This window comes from Cavia porcellus, unplaced genomic scaffold (assembly GCF_034190915.1).
Source record: "Cavia porcellus strain 051 isolate PalLab524CR breed Dunkin Hartley unplaced genomic scaffold, mCavPor4.1 scaffold_18, whole genome shotgun sequence".
In the NCBI taxonomy this organism is placed as follows: Eukaryota; Metazoa; Chordata; class Mammalia; order Rodentia; family Caviidae; genus Cavia; species Cavia porcellus.
Window position 1 is genome coordinate 46,411,228 of NW_026947501.1, and position 21,248 is coordinate 46,432,475.

Sequence of the window (21,248 nt, forward strand, 5' to 3'; positions counted from 1 at the left end):
CTCGTGGGGCTGGAGGGGGAGAACTTGCCCCAGCTGTGCCCAGAAGCCAAGTTCACACTTCCTAACCCAGAAGGGACAAGTGATTCCCACAGGACCTGCAGGGCCAAGGAGCCCAATGGGACATTTCAAAGGAAAGCTGGGGCAGCCTCTGGCCACGCTCACCTCCCCAGCGCCTTGTGCAGTGCTTTCACTGGGTCATAGTGCAGCACAGGAAAGCCGTGAAGGCACAAAAGCCGCATGACCTGCCCCCAGGAGCTGCCAAGAGTTTGTGGTAATCCTGCTTAAAATTCCCACTAGCAACTTATCTTCCCTTCTCTTAAAAGAAAAAAGGAATTCATAAAATAAAGAATTACAGTTACCAGAGAGACCCGTTTGTAAAGGGAAGTGTGGAAGGGTCAAGATGCCACCGGCATCATCCTCCACAGCACCCTGGGTGTCACCCAGAGACCCTGTGCATGCCCTTGAGCTGGCCAGGCCTCTTGGGTCCTCTGTCTCTCCTGGGGGACTGGCCCTGAGGACAGAGCCTCTGAACATGCTCTGGGGAACCGGTGTGCATCTGAGCCTGGTTCCCTTTACAAAGCCACTGGATTCCATGCCCCAAGCAGAAATGAGCAGTCAGGGGAAACTGAGGCACAGTGCACCACGCTGTGGATGGTGTCGCTGGACAAGCTCCAACAGGTGCCTGCAGGGGCCGGTGGGGTGGGGTGGGGGCTGTGGTTTACGCCACCTCCTGACTATTCTGGGGTTCCAGAGAGCTGAGCCCCGTGGGGGTTCCCTGCCCCACGGGTCCCACTTCCTCTGACACTGCCCCCAGGGACTGAGCCTTTGCCCTGGAGCCGAGAGCACAAGCACTATCCCAATTCCAACAGAGGGCAGAGCCAATGGGAGGCCCGGAGGGGCAGAGCTATAGGACCAGGACCCCAGAGCCTGCAGCGCCTCTGCCCTGCTGGAGCCAGGTGTCACTCCCAATGAAATTCCTTTAAACATGTGAAACTCCCAGCCCCCAGCAGGGGAGTGTGATGGACCAGTGCCCTCTTACCTCAGTTTTAAAACAGTATTTTGTGTCATTGTGTAGTTTGTTGTCGTGAGAACAGCGAACCAAGGGCTCAACTCCCAAGTCACACAGCCAGGCAAGGTGCACGCATCACGGCCTCCTGCTGGATTTGTGGGCCACTCACACAGCTCCAGCCCACAGCAGTGAGGCCCAAAAGTGGGGACCCCCTTCTGGTCCCAGCACAGTGACCTGGGCCACCCAGCAGAGCACTCGTCCCTGTTTCTTCTTGGGACGCCGGGCACTGAAGAGCAATTTCCCCAGCAGCGGACTCGGGCACAGGAGGATCATGAGTGTGCACAGTGCTGTTCAGGAATCCTTGGGGCCAGGACCTGCTCCTGGCCACAGAGTTGGACCATCAGGATCCATCACAGGCCTTCCTGTGCCTTAGGGAAGGTAGGAAACCACACAACCCACGCCGCCAATCTGCCCCTCTCCTTCTGTGGTGGAGACAGCTGCAGGGGCGGGTTGCACGCAGCTTACTGCCATTGGGTTTTGCACCATCACTGTGGCTGGGAGAAGTGCTGACCCCTCAGCTTGCACACTCCAGGCTTTGTCAGTCATCAGGCCTGTGATGCTGTTGGGAGGTGGCAATACCCTTAAAAGGTGGGTCCCAAGGAAGGAAGTGAGGTCACTGGGCCCAGCCTGTTTCTTGGCTGACATGGGCAGTGACCAGTTTCCACAGGGACACTCCTGCCACCATTTACTGCCTCACCACAGGCCTAAGGCCACAGAGTGGAGAGAGCCGCACCCCACCAGAGTCTCTGAAAGGCTGAGCACAAATAGCCCTTTCCTCCTCCTACATCAGTCACTCAGTACTCTGTCAGCGTGGGAGAAAGCTGAGCCACACTGCCATGTAGCGATGCCCCCTCAGAATGAGGGATCAAAGGGCACATGTAGTCTGTGGTCTAGCAGAAGCATGTGGTGGCACAGAGGGCAATCGACGTCCACGTGCCGGGCTCTGTCTGCCCACAGGTACCCACTGGAGTCCCTTCTCCCTGCTACTCCACATGTGACCTGCAGTGCAGGACTCAGCAGCTGACCCAGGGGGACAGCTGGACCCATGTCAGTGACAGTGCAACTCAGTGAGGCTAGAGTGGAGTGAGGGAATTGGAGGAGCATCAGAAGCTATGTCCTATATGGGGCTGCAGGGATGCCGGGGATGGAGGGACAGAGTCCTAGAGCTGTGGGGTGGGCAGTGCCCGGCCTTTCCTCATTCTCTTTCCAGCTCATTCACGTCCTTGCATAAAGTAGCTCTCCAGGGCTTAGTCCCCTGAGACCAAGGGTCCCGAGCACCAAACCCTGCTGAGGTGCAGGACTTGTGGCTCAAACAGTGTAAAACTCACAGAGTAAATTCCACAGAGCCTTCTCTGCTGTGGCTCACATTTTTGTGCCTGGGCCAAAACTGCTTTGCATTTCCTGTCTTCCACCCGTGGGGCCTGCCATCTGGAAGGGTTCAGACGCTTGGGACAGCACTTGGACAGCGATGAGCACATTTCCATCACTAAGGCTCCTCACTGGGTGGCTGGGTCCTTGACATTTTCACCTCGTGCACCTTGCATGCACCAGCAGGGCCTTTTCCAGGAACTGTCCTCCACTCTCTGCGTGGGCACAGCCCCGCACAGTCACGCTCACAGCTGGACTTGGGTATAATGAACAGTTTGGTCTTCGGCAAGCGCCCACCAAAGCATTTTGGTGTCTTACGTTGTTAATTTTACTGGGAGCAGGTCACATCTCGCATGGCATGGAGAAAACCTGCGGATAATCTGAGAACAGAGGCACGTTCCAGAAGGTGAATGCTTCCCATGATCCACAGTGGTTTCAGTAGTCAGCCCTGCCTTGCAATTAAGGGAGACTTCAAGCAGGTGTTTTTGGGAGAGTCTCACAGAAAAATACACTGGCTAACATTGGCTCTTCTAGAGAACTGGCTTTGGTCCCGAGAAAATCTAACATCTAACTAATTGGGTGTCTATTTGGCTCAAGATTGTCAGAAATTTTGATACAAAAGACTCTAACTAAACCCCACTGAGTGAGCAAAACCAGTCATTTATGCAAAGCTTTGATACAAATATTTCTTTCTGGATCTGCTTCTGTTTTTTCATCAAAATTCCTGATGATGGCAGAAATGCAAACAGAAGACTTGAGTCCTTCACGCCCTGACACTGCAGGGCCACATTACTGCCCCCGGGACGAAACCACTCAGGAGCCCCCAGAGATGCTGAACGTGCAGAGAGCGGGCAATTGTGAAGCACCAGCCCGTGGGTGACCAGGCTGAGCCCCTGCCTGCAGGCATGGGAGACCCGAGCTCGTTACAGATCTGATGGATCCACTCCAAATGTCCAGAAGGATCAAGTAGCCTGTCCTGGGACTCACACTGCAGCCTTCAAACACAAATTCACTCCTTCCTTCCCAGAGGCCCCTGTCTTTTAATAAAGTCCACATGGGACCTGCTGTCTGTCCTCAAGGTCTGTCTGGCTTTCTGGGGTGCAATGAGCTGGGAACAGGTGGGGGGAAGAGGAGAGGTTGTGGTCAGGCTCAGTGGGGTGCTGTGTAGGGAGGGCTAGATGGGGTGAGATGGGGAGCTGGGCTCCTGCCAGTGGGTTTATGGGGGGGGATGAGCATTAGGAAGGGGGCGAGGGGCCCCGAGTCATTTTCTCCCACTGTGACCTGCTCTGGGAGATTTTGTAGGGCCCAAGGACAGTGGCACAGAGAAGGGTGAATAAATGAACCAGGCAAATCCAAATCTTGTGATTTAAAAGAGAGGAAATTAACAACTTCTAGTAGCAGTAGCCATATACTAGCTTCTCTAGAGCAGAGAAAGCAGCAGAACAGAAAGCAAACGCATAAGTGAAACCAAACCAGAGCTGAAGACCAAAGCAGAAGTCCTGGGGAGAGGAGGAAGTACGGGGCCGGAGTGGGCGCCAGTGGGTGAATGACCTGGCGAGGTGTGGGCAGCAGTGCCCAGCTGCGAGAGCCCCAACAGCGCAGGCCACCTCTGCTGCACACCCACATGAAGTCTGCATGGTCACTCTGCTCCACCTCTCCAGGTGACACAGCCTCTCCCAGCCTCCCCTTGCAGACTCCAGCCCCAGGGACACTGGCTCTGCCAGCTATATCTGTGTTCCATCTTGGACCCCACAGATGCATGCAGAGAACCAGCTGAGGTCAACACGGACCTCCTCCTGGGAGAAAACCCTGTCAGCAGGACCTCAGCTGCCTGCCTCAGCCTCCCAACCCAGGCCTCCCAGGGCACCTGCCTGCCCGCTGCCTTGCGCCAGACCTCTGCCCTGCAGGAGCATCCTTGGCCATGGCTCCCCATGGCTCCCACCAACACCTCTGTGCTGAGGAGGCCGAGGGCATTCATAGATGCATGGTGTCACATCTTCCTAATGCATGGTGAGCATTAGGAAGGGGGCGAGGGGCCCCGAGTCATTTTCTCCCACTGTGACCTGCTCTGGGAGATGCATGCATCTATGAATGCCCTCAGCCTCCTTAGCACAGAGGTGTTGGTGGGATCCATGGGGAGCCATGGCCAAGGATGCTCCTGCAGGACAGAGGTCTGGCGCAAGGCAGAGGAACCGTGCGGGTTCCTCAGTGCAGCCAGGCAGGCAGAATCTATTCTCCTGCACAGGGATACCTCATCTTGCTTATGCCCCTCCAGGGATCCAAACAGAGCTTAGGAAAAACAGGCGCAGGAGCTGGAGATGCAGCAGATGTGTGCTCAGCTCCAGAGCAGGGCCAGGTACGAAGCTACCACCAGCAGGGTGGCTGAGGGCCCCATTTATGTTAGGGAGAGAAGCTCAGCTTTGCTTCTGGAGGCAGGAATGGGGCGGCAACCTCAGGGAGGGGACAGGCAGGTCTGGGGACAAGGGCCCCGGGGAGTGGCGAACATGGACATCCCTGTTCGGGTGATGTGTGCTGTGGAGTCAATGTGACACGTGCGCTCTGACTACGGTGGGGCTCATCTCACACAGCTTGACCGGTCCCTGCTGGGTCCAAGTCACAAGCATCACAGGCCTTGTGTTGACACGAATGAATCCAGTGTGTACCTCATCTGGGCATGGATACCACACACAGATGTCCCCAACTCAGTGGCTCAACCTGTGACCCCAGCCATGCCATGAGGGGAGAGACAAATGGAGTGGAAGGGCTCAGAGTTTGAAGCTCCCATCCTGCCCAGGGCAGTGATGTGCGGGTTTGGAGCCTTGGCCCTGGGGTGATCCTGGCTTGCCAGGTACCCCAGGGCATGCTCAGCTTCTGGGCAAGAACGTGCTGCAGGTGAGTGTGGTGAGTGCACTTTTTACTCATGATGCTTCCAGCCTCTGGATGCAGCTCACCTGTGTCTGGGAGTGTCTGTCATGAAAGGTCAGCCTGGTCCCTCTAGGACTGACCCAGTGAGTCCACAGTCACCTCTGACACGGATGGAAGTTTGCACCAGCAGCCCCTCTGAGGTCCCCATGGGCCCTGCTGACATTCCTCGCTCTCTGAGATCCAGTTATGCTCTGTCTACGCCAGATGTCAACAGCTTCCAAGGTGCCAGCACACAGCCAGGATCACACCTGAACCTGGGGGAAGGAGAGAGAGTGAGGTCTCCAATCCAAGAATACTGGGCCTGTGGGATAAGTGTCCCCCATGCCACCGTGTGATGTGGAAGAGAAAGCCGGGGCAATGGGTCACCTCCGGAGGACAAGCCGTGTGCCTCCCAGCTAAGGTGGTTCCCAGGTGATGCCACCCCCAGGGCTCTGGTCCCCTGTGGAGCCCTTCTGGACTTCTGATGGTCAGCCCTGCTCTCCACTGGTGCAGGTGACATCAGCTGTGCAGTAGGGACAGCTCCTCGGTGTCCATGCTCCAGGCCACTGGACCTTAGAGATTTGTGAAACCTTGAGTTCACCGATACCCCTCTCACTGCCCAGGACATTCCCTTTGCCCACAAATGCAAACACTCTGCCCCTCTGCTTAAACCCTAATGCGCTCCCAGCCTCCCTCGCTGTGACTTAAAGCTCAAAGAGATGCTGTTCCATGGTTTCCAGCCTAGAGTTGCCGCCGTGTGTGCAAGTGCCCACCATGGGGAGCTGCCTCCCAGGGCAACAGGGCCAAGTGGCTGTGACGGACACCCCCAAACTGTGAGCCAGAAGAAACCTTCCTGCTACATCGGCTATCTCAGGTTGTCATGGTGACAGAAATCTGACCAGTACACTGGTTTGTTTGATCAAATGTGACATTGTTGGCCCACCTTGCCTACCTGCTTTACCAGGGCTGCCAGGAACATGTAGTTAGCAGCAAAAATAAGCATTACTCAGGGTAAATATTTGTCAGACTGAGAGCTGTCCCTAAGCTGTGAGGCAGGGTGTTGTTAACTGGAAGAAACTTGTGGCCTCTCAGGCGGACTGTTTTGCTACTGTCTGGTCACAGTTCTGTTCAGCCTCAGGCACGGGCTGCCCCACAGACCTTTACAGGGGCAAAGAAAAGACCCCTTCTCTGGCCCAAGGGGACCCCAGCTCCGGATTGCCAACTTCAGAAAACTCTAAGCAGCGAGTGGAGTTATTGCCACATTGAAAGCTGGATTTAAAATGGTTCAGAGCTTGCCGGTAGCCACAAGTGGTTCAGAAAGAAAGGAAAGAAAAGGGGGTGGGAGAGAGAACCCAGATTGATGCCCCGGTCCAGGTGCCTGGTGCAGCCTCTTCTCTTCTCATACGGTTTGGACTCCATTTACTTTGCAGAGCACGGGGAAAGTCTCCACTCCAGCGGGTTCCAAACCGTTCCTTTAAAGCCGTGATGCTTCCTCTCTCCTGACCCACCCTGGCAGTCATCCGGCTGGCTTAGTGTGGATCGGTTTGCCCAGACCCTGACTGCAAGTGAGTGGCTTGAACTGGCAGGACAATCTCGTCACCGGGGAGCGAGAAGGGATAGGGGACAGGGCAGCTACGGCTGCTCATTGCCCACGATACCAGTTTGGGCATGGGGGTCTCTCTGTGCGTCTCCTCTCTGTGTGTCTCTGTCTCTCTATGTGTTGTCTCTGTCTCTCTGTGTGTATCTTTGTCTCTCTTGGTCTCTCTGTCTCTTGCTGTCTCGCCATCTCTGTCTTCCTCTCACCCCCCTCGTTCCCCCACGCTCTCTGACCCTCCCTTTCTCTCCTGGTCAGGACACTCCAGCTGGGAGTGTTTCCTGGAGCAGCAGTCAGCCAAGTGGCAACGAGCAAGTGTGGTGGGCCAAGGGGTGGCTCCTTGTCATTCTGGAAACTTCAAGCGTGTGGCATCAGAGGGAGTCACCATACTGATCGGCTTACTCGGGTCCCCCAGCATCTTGGGGTCTTTCTGAGCAGAATCTAGAGAAGAGAGATGAGGAGAAGTCAGTGTGAGGGGCCCAGCCCAGCTCTGGACCTGCAGGAGGAAGTGGTCGCAGGTCGAGGAGCCCAGGGATCGCTGGAGCTGGAGGTGCCCAGGAGGTACTAGAGCTGAGACACGGGAGACTGGGGAGACCCACTCACACATCCAGCTCACATGACTGTCGCCTGATGGATCCGTGTAGCTCTGAGCTTTGAGTGATGGGGTTTGTTACTGTAGCAGGAGTGTCTTGGCACCCCCTACCCCCCATTTCCCTACCTGCCAGCCCAGGAAGACACATCCTGTCCTCCAACCTGCAACTGTGAATCCTTCCTCTCCCTACAAAACCACAGCTCTCAAAAAAACAGTGCCTCAAAAATACCTGATGTCACCCTGTCCGTGGGAGGGGGCGGCAGGGAGGCCGGACTCTGGATCTGGAGCACCATCTCTTCCTGTGGTGTAAAGCTACGGCAAATGCCTGGCCAGGGTCTCAGCAGGACAGGCCAGAGATGCAACTGAAGCACTCCAAGGTCAGCACGGCTTCCAGTGGTTGCCAGCTACAAAGTGGCCCAGCCAGGGCTCCAACCGTCATCTGCAAATGTGAACCTAGTGTCTCCCTCGGCTTCACTGCCATGTGCCTTCCATGGTGAAGGCTGCTCGCTGTAGAATCTTTTCTTTCTTTGTGGTGTCACTTTTGACATTTGAATTTTATGGCAGTCCCAAAGTGGTTCCTCTCTCATTTTGATTTCTTCTCCATTGGTATAAACAAGGAGTTGTGAAGCCAAGCAGCCTGCCAGGCACCTAGCATCAGGCGCCTCCCCACCCACCCTCGGGGCCAGGGCACAACTCTGGAGCACATCTGGGACAGGGCCTTCTGGCTGAAGGGGGGTCTTTTAGCTCTACTTAGGTGATCCTGATTCAGGTGAGAAGGAGCAGGTGAGGAAAAGGATATGAAACTACAGAGGAGGAAGAGGAGGAGGAAGAGAAAACCTACAGGGACTTTTTTAGACATTGAAACCAGCAAAGCTTTGGGCAGCACGAACTCCTCGGCATCCTGGAGCCGACCAGAGCAGCTCCCTCACGGCCCTGCCCCATCCAGAAGTTTCACTGTCCCTCCCCACTTCCTTCCGCCCTCGGAAAGCTCCTCCCTCTGTAAAACAAACAGTTGTCAGGGGCCAAGTCTCGCCCTGGTTACTGTACAGTGCATCAGAATTACTTTATCGCCACACCATTAATTTCTACACACATCTGCTCGAGGAATTCTCCATGCCTCTGTGGCACATCCATCTCCATCTCATCCTCAGTTTATTACCCTGTCTTTGTGTTAGCAAGCAGTATCAGGTGCCGGGAGCCTTTGGGAGCCATGCCAGGTGGCCAGCAGTTCCTTGGCCCCACTGCCTGCGGTTTGAGGCTCCATTTACCACTTTAATTTTCAGGCAGTTGTAATTCAGGCTCACAAATGGCCAAGGCACAGATAACGGGCTTCCCAGGAGCACCTTGCCTCACCAGTAGTTCCTGATTTACTGAGGAGCGCAGACAACACTGCCTTACTCCGGAGTGTGGAAAGGAAGACTTTGCCTCTGTATTTCAGCAGCCGGGGCCCCTGAGCAGCCAGATCTGCATGAGGAGGCTTAATAGGGTTCCTGACAGGCAGCACCCCTGCCTGGCATGGTGTGCAGGCCTCAAGAGACTTCTCCTGAGCTCCAGCCCTGCCTGGGGTCCAAGCCTTCCATCCAGTGCTTCTCAAAGTGAGCATGCAAAGCTCCCCTGTAAAAACAGGGGAAAACCGATGCATAGTTGAGAACAGACCCAAGACTGTACAATCTCATTCCATGCAAATGTTGTCTATTTGCAGGTCAGCCCTGCAAAACAGATCTGTCTATAAAACTGTATCTCAATCCTATAATCCCAGTGCAGCTTGCAATGGGCTGGAGTCCATTATTTTTAGCATAGTCTGTGAGGAGACACGAAAGGATTCACATGCAAGTCTTCCCACCACACTGGCAGACCTAGCCCCTCCTGGTTCTAACAATATCTTGCCTAAAGATATCTTACCCAGTACCCTGCACCTCTTTTGAGCCCCACCATGAGCCGAGCCTGGCAGGACTTTGATGGATTCTTCAGAAGTGGCTATCACAGCTATGCTCAGGGCCACAGGGGTAACAGCTCTGAGCCTGGACCTCATGCATTGCTGTATGGACAAACCAGGATCAAAGCCTGCCGTTCAGCCTCATGGAAGTTCAAATCTTGAAGTTCAGCCTCATGGAAGCAGGAGCTGGCCCAGACCTGGGATTGCTGATTCCCTGTGAGATGTGGTTCCCTTACGCTGAGGTGGCTCTGAAAGGAAGTTAGCTTGTTGTGACCTCACAGGATGTCTTAATGAGCAGCTCGGCCTCTGTGTCTGTTGCTTTCCGTGCCACCTATTCAGCCCTGGGGGAACAGACTTTTTCTTGTCATTGTTCCCCACACAATGCAGCGCCATCACTAGTTTGGCAGGGACCTTGGGCCAGGTAGCATGAATCATAGAGAGATGGCTCCGGTCTGCAGAAGGGTGGCCTCGAATCTGTGCCAATAGTGTACTCCTGCACTTAGGTGATCTTTAGATTCCAGGGAGTCCTGGAACCAGTCCTCATAAATCCTGGATACAGAGGGACTGCAGTACTCTGTCCATTGAAGGGAAGTTTTAAAAGGATGCAAAAAGTTATTCTCTTCTTTGGTTTTTTTAGTAAAAAATATAAAACCAGGATTATGCTTTGCATCCCCTGGATTTTTGCTTATGTGTCTCTCATCAGATCCAAGTACAGGTGGATGGAGGTCCAGCTTCTACCCCTGTCTTTCCACCTCTCCACCCTCCTTTTAAAAGCAGCTGTTTTGTTCATTTGTGACCTACATGCCAACGTTATTGATGTCCCCTTCTGTGGAGAGGTGGCTGCCCAGCACCTTGGCCTCTACCCCCAGCCTCAGCTTCAAGCGTGCACCCTGGGGTCCCGGCCGTAGCGCCCCCTGTGCTGTAGTCGGCAGGTCTCTAGCACGCAGACATCTTGGGGCTCCACAAGCAGCAGTGAGTTCTCCCCTTCTGCTGCCCTTCGGGATTTTGCGCTGGGATTGGAACAGGTTCCTGGAAACAATGTCCCAGCAGCGAAAGGCAAGTGTACGGGTCGCGTTGTTTGCTGTGGCCATGAGCTGCGTTCGAGAGCGGCTCCTCCACAGCCTATCCACGGAGCAGCAGCCCATCCACGGAGGATGCCCTGGCTCGTGGTCGAGCTCTTCCTGGAGAAACCCATCCTAAGTCCACATGCACTGAGGCCACCAACAGACCCCACGCCTGCGTGGCAGCCCCGCATTCTGTGTTGTCCCTGCTCTGTCCCACGTGGGGGCGCTGACCAGAAGCTGTGGTGTCATCGCCCTGTTGCCTGTAGGGAAAAATCAGACCGAATACAAAGTCCCCACTGAATTTGTGGTGCTCTGGACCCTGTAAGTTTGGGTCCTTTGTCTTCACCTCTGGTTCGGCATTCCGGTCCCTGGGTCTGGGTAGCCCTGCATGGCTTTGATTTGCTTTTCTCATTTCTGCCCCATTTTGCTCTTATAGGATTTATTTATTTTTTAAATCTTTCTTTCACAAGCTCTTTATGTAGTGGGACTATTAAGGCTTTGTCTGCAAGTGAGTCGTGATGTTTCCACTGGCCTGGCATTTGTTTTTTTCCTTTGCCTGGTATGTTTCTTGTCATGCCAAGATTTTTCCTTTTCAAAACTTCATATACGATCGAACTATCAGGGCTTCCCCACGTGCCTTCTGGATTTTGAACCACTGCAGGAGGTAGGTTCTCTTCCAAGGCATCGGGGTGCAGACAGGAAGTGCACTGGGCCCAGGCTGCACACCCTTGAGATGGCTGAGGAGGGAGAGAAGATAGAGGGAGTGAGGGGTGGCCCCAGGGCCTGACAGCTGCTCAAGGTCACCTGCACAGAACATCAGGCCACATGCATGGACCACTGCACCCTCGTGCCAGAGACCTCCAGACTGCTCTCCTCTCCCTGCTGAGTCTTGAAGACCCAAGTCCACCTTGCATAGGGGGAGGCAAGTCAGCTGCAGCATGGGGGCAGCTGGCACTGACCTGCCTGTGATGCTGTGGAAGAAAGCGCCACCTGGCTGGGAAGGGGAGTCACCGGCCTCAGACTCAGGCAGTGGGTGACGAGCTCAAGGCCATCTTGTTTGTGCACATACCTGCCCTTATTTCATCCACAAAATAAAGTGCACATCATGGTTAAATTTCTTCAGGGGGAAACTGAGGCTCAAGATGGTTAATGACCCTTCCCTTCCCTTCCTAGGAAAGGTGTGACTCAGTCACCCACCAGGTGCTGCTGGTTCTAAGGCCCAGGCTGATTTCACGCCAGGCATCTTTGAAGATGGGGCTCAGCTGTGTAACCAGACTGGTGCTCAAGTGGACGTCCTGCCCAGTGACCCTCTCAGTGATTATGGTTCAATTCAAAACCACCACAATCTGCATCGGATTACTGGGAGGACATTCCTTATGCTCAGTGGAAACTCTGCCCTAGCAGAGGCCAGGCAGCAGAGAGGCCGGGCAGATTAAAATGAAGGTAGAAACAGCTCCCTTGTGATCACACTATACAGGACTTGAGATTAATGAGGTCTGCTCAGCAGGTCATTATTTTGAAAAACTGAGCCCCTAATACCTGTGGCCAGGGTTCCAAGGGCCAGGGCACATTTTCACAACCAGAAACCAAACTGGGTTCATCCAGTCATGTCTGACTACCCTAAATAATTCCCAGGGCTGAAATGATAGCTACCATAGATGTGGACAAATGATGTAAACCAAAGGGCATCGTCTTCAGCCAGCCAGAGAAGAAAGGCACATGGAGGCAGCGTGTGTGTATGATTTGGCTCTTTCTGCACACCTGTGCTGTGTGTGTGTGTCTGTCTTGGTTACTTTTCTCTCATTAGTGGGATAAAATATCCAACACCCATAATTAAGGAAGGACAAGTTTATTTAGCTCACAGTTTGTGGAGGTTTTGGTCCATGATTGGCTGGCTCCAAAGCAGAGTGGCACATGGCACAGGGGCAACACTTCAAGGCAGCAGAAGACAGCAAAAACAGCAAGAGCAAAATGGGGGAGAACAAGGGGCTTCTCCTCCTTTATATTGTAAGCAGGTACCACTCTGCCCCAGGGCTGGTATAGTGCTCACACCACCTCTGTGCCCTCCTCTTGCTTCAGGCTGATGTTTACAAAGTGAGGACCCTGGGTCCCTGCTGAGTCACTAAGTTACACTTCTAAACTTCTCAACTTGACACCGTGCATCAACCATAACAGTGTCTCTGCTCTTAGCTTAGGGTCTCGTCAACAGAAGGTCAGCAAAAGACAAAGGTTACAACAAATTGCACAGAGACCTTCAGTGCAATGTAGGGCCCAGGCACAAGACAGACGCTAGAGGATGAAACCAGCTCAGTGGCTTAAGTGCCTGCTTGGCAACTGCAAGGTCATGAGTTTGATCCCTGGTACCAAAAAATAATAATAATAATAATAAAAAGGATGAAACCACGGTGTATGGGAATAAGAAAAGCCACCCAGAGAGCAAGTGATGCTGAGGGCTTAGTGGGAATTTGAGAGTGGGGGAGTCAGGGAAGAGGGTCTGGTGGGGAGGCTGGCTGTGAAAGGGACTCTGAAAAAGCATCATTACCTGAGACTTGCTCCCCATTCCCCACAATGACCCCATTTCTACTGATCACTTAGTGGCAGAGTTGAGGCCACATCTGTCAGCTTGCCTTGCAGCTGAGTATCTGGAAAACAGAGCAGGACACGTGTGAAGGGCCTTGTGCAGGCTAAGGTTGTGCTTCCCTCTATCCCTCTGTGCCTGCCCGTCTTGCATGGACACCAGGTGGTGCAACTGGAGAGGGGCACTGGCCCTGCTCTGACACATGAAAAAGGAGGTGGGCATTCTGGGGCTTCTGTATAGCCCCTGGATGGCCCTGGTGAGTACAAGGCCAACAGGATGGGTAAACAGGCCAGCCCCGCTCCAGAAAGGCCAGCGTCTAGGATGTAACAGAACTGTGGACATAACAGGAACTGTGCAAAACAGTGCAGAACTGAGACAGTCCGGTTCCTGCTCTGGGGCGGCTCCGCTCTGCACTGGGGAACCCCGTTATGGCCTGGTCTCCTCTCTGCATTAAATTCAAAGGAACACTTGGGGGTCCAACAACCCGCAGTATATTACAAGGAATTTCAGTCTTTTCTGCTTATTTAAAAATTTTTTGTTTTCTTTTTAATTTTCAATTTTATCTCCTTTCACTTTCTTTTTATTCATAGATGTCTGTGGTACATAATGATCACACGCATGGGGGGGGTCAGTGCTTGTGCAAAATCCCTTTCGTTCTTTTCACACTCCCTCTCCTCCCTTCCTCCTTCCGGCCCTCTCTCGGTCCAAAGAGGTCTGGTTTGTTCTGCCCAGCAGCTGATCCATGAAGCTCCTTTCTCTGGCAGATTTCGTGCCAGTACCCTCCGTCTGCAGTCTTGGGTACCTCATCTCACAGTCCCGAGTCTGTGCCCTCTGACTGGCTCCTCCCAAGTCTTCACCACTCAGCTGCTGCTCCCTCCACCTGCTCCCTGCTCCAGACCCTTGCAAGCAATGGAGCCCTCATCCTCCTGCCTCAGGTTTGTTCGCTTAGCACAATGTTGCCAGCTTAACACACATGGCCACGATGGCAGGATCTGCTTCTTTTCAAGAAGCATTCTGGTGTGTGCGTGTGTGTGTGCGCGCGCATGTGCATGTATGTGTGCGTGTAAGCGAGACAGAATATCACGTTTTCCTTCTCTGTTATCCACCAAGAGACTCGAGGCTTGTCTGCAGCTGTGCGCCATCGCACACAACACGGCAGTGACCACAGGAGTACTTCAGTGGGGCTGGAGAGAGCTTCTGAGTCTGGCCAGTTGCACTGCTGCTGTTCTTGGTGGTCACTTGGCTAGGGACATGGAGGAGGCCCCTGTGACCCAACGTTGCTTTTAGCAGGAAAGTACAGTGGTTCTTTGGATCATGAACTCAGTTTTCTCCACAGCTCTGGTCCAAGCCAAGCTGGACGACAATGTCATCAGATTTCCCCAAAAGGTCAACACTGAACCTAAACCTGAATTTGATTTGGTTCTTGTCCAGTTTGGTTTGCAATTGTGGAAAGAATTAAATTTGTGAACCAAGGTAACTTTGTGCTGCTTAAAGCTTGCTTGATAGTAAAAACACCAGCTCACTTACATGCGACTCGCTGGGTTTTCTGTTGCAATGATGAGTACTGGTCTTAAAGTCAGTCTCTGGGGCCCCCCGGCTGGCTTTCCTGCACCTGCCTACCCCACCCAGCCCCACTGTGGGTTCCACACCACCCCCCCCCCCGATCATCAGCCTTAGGCGGAGGGAATTGGAGGGAATTACAAGCCAGTTCACAGCTCTGGGAAAGCGCTATGTGAGCCCATTTGCTGAGGAGAGCAGACTTGCCAGAACTCAAATCACCAGGCTTTTTCGGTGCCTCTGTGATGTAAATGAAAATAAACTCCCTGAAGAGCCATGCAGTGGGTTGGAAATGTCATCAACAGGAAGAAGCAGCCAGGGCAGACAGGGGGTGAACACATGGGAGGAGGGGGCCAGCCCACAGGTCTGTAAAGCAGCATAAGGTGTGGTATGAAAAAGCAATTGCTGAAAACTGCTCAGATTTGATGAAAACCCGCTGTTGTCTGGCACATGTGTCCAAGGCCTCCTGAGGCCTGCTTACCCTCGTTTTCTTTGTTCAAACGTCCTAATAAAAGTATGTTTAAAAGGAAGTTTTGTTACACAGGTGAACTGTATCGCACACTTTAGACAACTCCTCTCCACTCAGCACAGCCCAGGCTGAAATGCTGGATGTGAGGCAGCTTGAGAGCACTGAGCTGTCCAACAGCAAAACCTAAGGAGATCCCCATCCAGGCCCATGGTCAGCAAAGCAAAAGTTGTAAACATGAGACAAAGCAAATGAAGGAAAAATTTGAGAACAGCTAACAAAAATGAATGACTCCTCACATGGAGGGAAGCAGTGACGGCTGGTGCCAGGGAGCTGGAAGTTCACAGTCCATCAGTAACAAGAGACTTGGGCAACTCCCTGTGGCAGGTCCGCCACACCAGAAGCACCAGTGAACTGGACAGGTGCAAAAGGAACACGGGGTCGGTGGGCCTAGGGACACAGGTGAGGCGCTGTTCCTTAATTTCTTTACTGAATTAATCTAATTACAGCACCAAGCATAACATATTGTTGATTTCGTAACATGCACAAGTATAATAAGTCTAACAAGGGACATAAAAGGGAGACAGGAAAGGGAGCCCCACTGCTGCACATTTGCTATACATATACCATGCTGCAGCAATGGTGTCTGCAGTAACCTGGAGAAGAAACCGGCCCCCAAATCTCCCATCAGCCAAAATTAACCTCTGTTGTTGATAAGTCGATTACTAACACACATAGTGTAACCCTAAGCAAAACACCAGAAGTGAATAAGGAAGGAAACCATAATGGGAAATAGAATAACTTATATCAGTGTACTGAGAGTACGTTTGCTTAACATTTATTTAACATTGGAGAAGACATTAAAAGGGCACAGATGTTCCCTGCCATTTTTGAAGCATTATATAAATATCAAACAGCTTTCACAGAGATAAACAGTTTAGGTTAAAAAAAGAACAAAAGAACACAAAATATCTAGAAAGTAAATAAAATGACAGCAGTAAAGCCAGGCTCATTAAAATGTGCGTGGGGGGCCCGGGATTTAGCTTAGCGGCATAAGTGCCTGCCTTGCAAGCGTGTGGTAGCAAGTTCGATCCCCAGTACAAAAATAAAACAGTGCATGGACTAAATACTCTGACTAAAAGGTGGAAATTTTCAAAATGAGTCAAAAGGATCCATTCTGTAAGTAAGTTCAAATAAAAGGACAGAAGAGTTAAGCTCATTTCAAGAATTTAATTCTATCATTCTTGTCCCAAATTGAGTTGGATAATAACCAAATCAAACTCAGTGATTAGGTTTAATGTTGACCTTAAGGGGAAACTTGATCAGTTCTGTATATCATAGCAATAGAAGCCATAAAAAGGCTGGAGCGACTATGTTAGTACCGAAGAAAACTGAATTTGACAAAAGCAATACTACTACCACCAAAAAAGAACACTGCACGATGATAAAAGAGCCAGTACCTTAAGACATGACAGGGCTGGGAGGTAGCCCAGAGATACCGTGCTTGTCTAGCATGCACAACGCCTTGGATTCAACCCTTCAGCACCAAAGAAGCAGCAAGAGAAGAAGAAAGAGTAAAGAAGTCAGAAGGGAGAGGAGGATGAAGAGAAGAAAAGAGGAGGACATAACAATAGCAAACGCACATGCACCTGAAAACACAGTTTGAATTTACATAAAACAAAGTCTAAATAGATTAAAATAGCAATTCAACACTTACAGTTAGAGACTCAACACCCCTCTCTCAGTAATTGATAGAACAGTTAAATTTAAAAATCAGTAGAGGCCGGAGATTTAGCTCAGCAGTCTAAGTGCCTGCCTGGTAAGCTCAAGGTTATCAGTGCAATCTCTGATACAAAAAAAAAAATCAGTAAAGATAAAAAATATTCGACACTGTAAACCAGACTGACCTAACTGGCATGTTGTAATAGTTCACTGAACAGAGCAGAATGCACACTCCTCTCTCATGTACACAGCACACTCTATGGGGCAGCATGCTAGGCTAGAAAAGTTTCAGTATGTCCCAAGGACTGAAATCTCACAAAGGATATCCTCTAACTGAAAGAAAATTAAATTAGAAAGCAATAATAAAATCTCACTAAACTAGCAATCAAAAGGAACTTTTAAAAGCTAGTCCCTAAATATTTAGAAATTAGATAACAATTTCAAATAACCCATGAGCCAGGAATAAATATCAGGGGTATTACAAATTCTTGAAAATAGAGGAAGGGAAATTTTCCAATGCATTAGGCTAGTATTACTTATACTGAATCCAGACAAACTATCGAAAAGAATACAGAGTCTGTTCTTCATGGATAGAGATGCAAATGTCTTTTACACATTTAGCAAACTGAAGCCAGCAGCATATGGAAAGGATTATATACTATGACAAAGTGGAGCTTATCCCAGGAAAGCAAGATGGTTTTAACATTTGAAAATCTCTTAATTTAAAACACCACACTTACAGAATAAAGGGGGGAAAAAAACTACATGATGATTAAAATCAATACAGAAAAGAATTGGAACAAATCCAACATATATTCATGACAAAGGCTCTCACTAAACCACAAAACAAAGGAATCACCTAAAACTAATAAAGAACATCTCTAAAAACCATAGCTAGCATCATACTTAATGATGAAAGACAGATTTTTTTTCCCTAAGGCAGATGACAAGAGAAAGATGTCCACTCTCATCATTTCAAATTGTACAAGGGCAATCAGGCAACAAAAGAAATGAAAGGCATCTAGATTGGAAAGGAAAATGATCTCTATTTCCAGATGCCATGACTGTAACACAGAACTGTTAAAGCAAAGATCCTGGACCTAATAAGCAGGTTCAGTATTATTGTAGGATGCAAGATCATACACAAACATTAATTGTATTTGCACACACTAGCTAGCAATTAGCAATCAAACAAAACAGAAAGTCATTCCATTTACAATCGCATCAAACACAGTAAAACATGTAAGAATAAAATTATAAAAGGGTAACGCTTACACACTGAAAACCGTGAAACGTTGTTGAACAGAACTTAATAAAAAATAAGTGGAAGGATGTCATGCACTAATAGATTGGAGATTTTAGCATGGTAAGACCGTGTTCTGGTTTGAATCTTAAGTGTGTTCCAAAGCCTACTTGCTAAAGGCCTGTCAGTTGGTAACAGTGTTGGAAGATGGTGAAATCTGTGGTGGGTGTGGCTTAGCAGGAGGAAGTTAGGTCTCTGGGGGGCGTGTTTCTGAGAAGGATACTGGGTGCCCTTTATATCTGAGCTACCATGAGGTGAGCAGTTTACCCAGCCACTCCTTTAGCATGATGATCTGTTTCCCTGTCAGTCAAAGCAATGGAGACAGTGGACCATGAGCTGCAAGCTCTGAAGCCATGAACCAAAGTAAACTTCCTTCCTGTAAATAGCTTATCTCAAGTACTTTGTCACTGTGAAAGGAAATTATTAACATAGACGGCAATGCCCTCAAAATTGATATGCAGATTCAATGCAATTTCTATTGAAATCCTCATTGTCTTATTTCAGGAAGTTGGCAGGTTGATTCTATAATTCACATGGAAATTCAAGGGGCCCTATGTAACTGGAAAAACCTTAAAAAAGAAGAAAGAAGGTGGAGGAGTCATGACAATTCTGAAACTTGCTATGAGGCTTTCATGATTAATACCATATGGTGGGAGCAGACATATAGACCCATGGAATAGAACTGGGAGTCCAGAAATAAGTGCACAAATTTATAGGTAATTGGCTTTCAATCAGGATGCTAAAACAATCCAGTAGAGAAAGCAGATTATTTTAACAAAGGATACAGGGAAAACAAGGTATCTACATCTATATGCTACAAGATAAACTGGACCCTGTCTCCACTCCATACATTGGAAATTAACTCAAAATGATCATTAAACTAAATTTTAAAATTTAAACCATAAAACTCTTACAAGAGCATATAGGGAAAAAATCTCAGTAATATGTTCAGCAGAGCCTTCTTAGATATGGATCTTAGTCACTTTTCTCACTGCTGAAATACAACACCAAGACTTAAAAGAGCAGAGGTTCATTCTGACTGATGTTTGTGTATTCTCAGGTCTTGCATGGGCAGCCGGCTCCACAGCAGGGCAGCATGGCAGCGTGGATGGGGGGGACAGCTGCTCTCACCTGGCAGCCCAGAAGCACAGAGAGAAAGAAAGAGCCAGGGAGGGAGATAAATCCTTCCGGGTCATACCTCTATGACCTCCCCTTTCAGCCAGACATCACCTCCCAACAGCAAGGCAGATGTAAACCCCATCATCCAGTGATTCAGTATTTTGTCACTAAGGGGTGGTGGTTGAATGGCCTCTCGGTGGACTGTGGTGCTGCCTCTGGCTCCAGCCCTGGCTCCCTCCCTGCCAGACAGCGTCCACACCACATGCCATACAAGGCACCAACGCCCATGCTCAGGCCCTCTGACCCAAGAGTAATTGTGAAATGTGGCTGGGGCGCCCAGGAAGTCACACTAGTTCTGCTTCTGTAATTCCAGTTAGTTCAGTTCCAGCATTTGTTTAGAGATCTTCGCTTTCTTTCATGCTGTTCTTTCAGATGGTACTGAAAATCTTCAACCACATAGGGAAATGTGAACTTCCTGGAGACTCAGGGAGCTGGTGCTGCACCCCTGGCCTCTTCAAGGAGGGCTATCCCCAAGGTCAGGCCCTGCATTGACCTTCCAAACTCCCACAGTGACCTGCAGCACAGCCAGGCGCCGTGTGCACAGGACATGGGTAGGAAATGGCACGGCGAGGTTACAGCCTTGGCAGGAGGCACAGTGTTCACTGCATCTAAGGGACCTGAACGTCCCCAAGTCTGGTCTCCCCAGGAGCCTGGAACCCATTCCTGCTGACACCAAGGGACAGCTATATGCTGCCATCCCCAAGAATGATCTCAAAGGATCCAGAAGCAGCCCCAAAGTTGTAAGCTGCTCCCTCCCTCAGCCCAGGAACAGGCCCTGCGGTGGCACTATGAGCAGCCAGGCTTTTTTAGATCCTGTTACCAACAGCTCCCTGACAACAGGTGACAAGAGCCAAACCAGATACCCGCAGAGGCACAGAAGATAAGGGCCCCGACTGCAGGCCTCATTGGAGCGCAGCTGTGTGTGTGTGTGTGTGTGTGTGTGTGTGTGTGTGTGTGAAACTCTTCTGGGGCCCTCAGAAAGAAAAAAATCCTAAATATGTAAATGACAAGGCACAAAATATTTACTGCTAAATTACTTGTGATACAAAACATTAAAGCACACTAGTGACCCATTAGCAGTAATGACGTGAAGAGAACTGGAGCACACTGCAAGGGGCTGTTGTGCACCCGGCGGAAATGTCTGGGAAGAAAGGAAGATGCTTTTGCTGGGGTGCACTGTTTGCCCGGAGGGCCTACAGTTTTCCATGGTTGTTAGGTGTAGTCGCTCACCTTCCATCCAGACAGTCCTGCCGGTCTCTTGCTTTGGGGAGGCGATGGTGCCCGGCCAGGGACTGCAGCACCAGCAGGGTGCTGACGGCCCCCAGGCGCCCAGAGACACAGCCTTGGGCTCCCAACGTGCAGCAGGCTGGCCAGCTGGCACACTCATCTCCCTGTCTGTGTCTCCTTTCCTATTTCCTCTCTTCCTCTCTCCCTGCAGCCTGATTGCGAAGCACTGTGACTCCTCATTTTCAGCAGAGGCTGTCACTGGGGCCCAGTAGATGACAGTACAAATTAAAAACTGATAGGTTTTTCCTCTGCGTGGTAGAAAAGCAAAAGCAAGGAAGGAAAGGAAAAAAGAAAAAGACCTTTATTGTGGGCACTGGAGGGGACAACCGCATTAGAGCTCCCCTGGGGCCGGGCAGGGGCGGAAGCCTGGCAGGCATTTATTCAGTTGGACCAGAGGGTGGAGCTTGAAGGGGCGGGCAGTGATAGTCTAACAGCTGATTGGGGAGTGTTCGCACATGCGCGAAAAGCCGGAAGCTCAATTTGCTGGTTTGTAAGAAGCGGAAGTCAGAGTTGAAGGGAGGTGGTGTAGCTCCATGTTGGGCCGACGCCATGCAGAGCCTGGCCGTGCTTTGCACAGGCGAACCTATCAAAAACCTCAGGAGTCCCCCACGGGAGCCAATCAAACCACA

General features: G+C 50.8%; 1 long non-coding RNA gene across 4 annotated transcripts; it reads right to left on the minus strand.

Moving 5' to 3' along the window:
* Window positions 1–1,043: 1,043 nt before the first annotated feature.
* LOC134471340 (uncharacterized) lies at window positions 1,044–20,995 on the minus strand. Of its 4 annotated transcripts, none has more exons than XR_010040738.1 (5): window positions 20,563–20,995; window positions 7,757–11,264; window positions 7,172–7,376; window positions 5,389–5,616; window positions 1,044–2,817 (listed from the first exon to the last, which is right to left on the minus strand). It is a non-coding gene; the product is annotated as an uncharacterized LOC134471340 (long non-coding RNA). The 4 variants fall into 4 exon arrangements; XR_010040735.1 differs by having other exon boundaries at window positions 6,294–7,376; XR_010040737.1 differs by having other exon boundaries at window positions 5,389–7,376; window positions 9,430–11,264.
* Window positions 20,996–21,248: the final 253 nt, after the last annotated feature.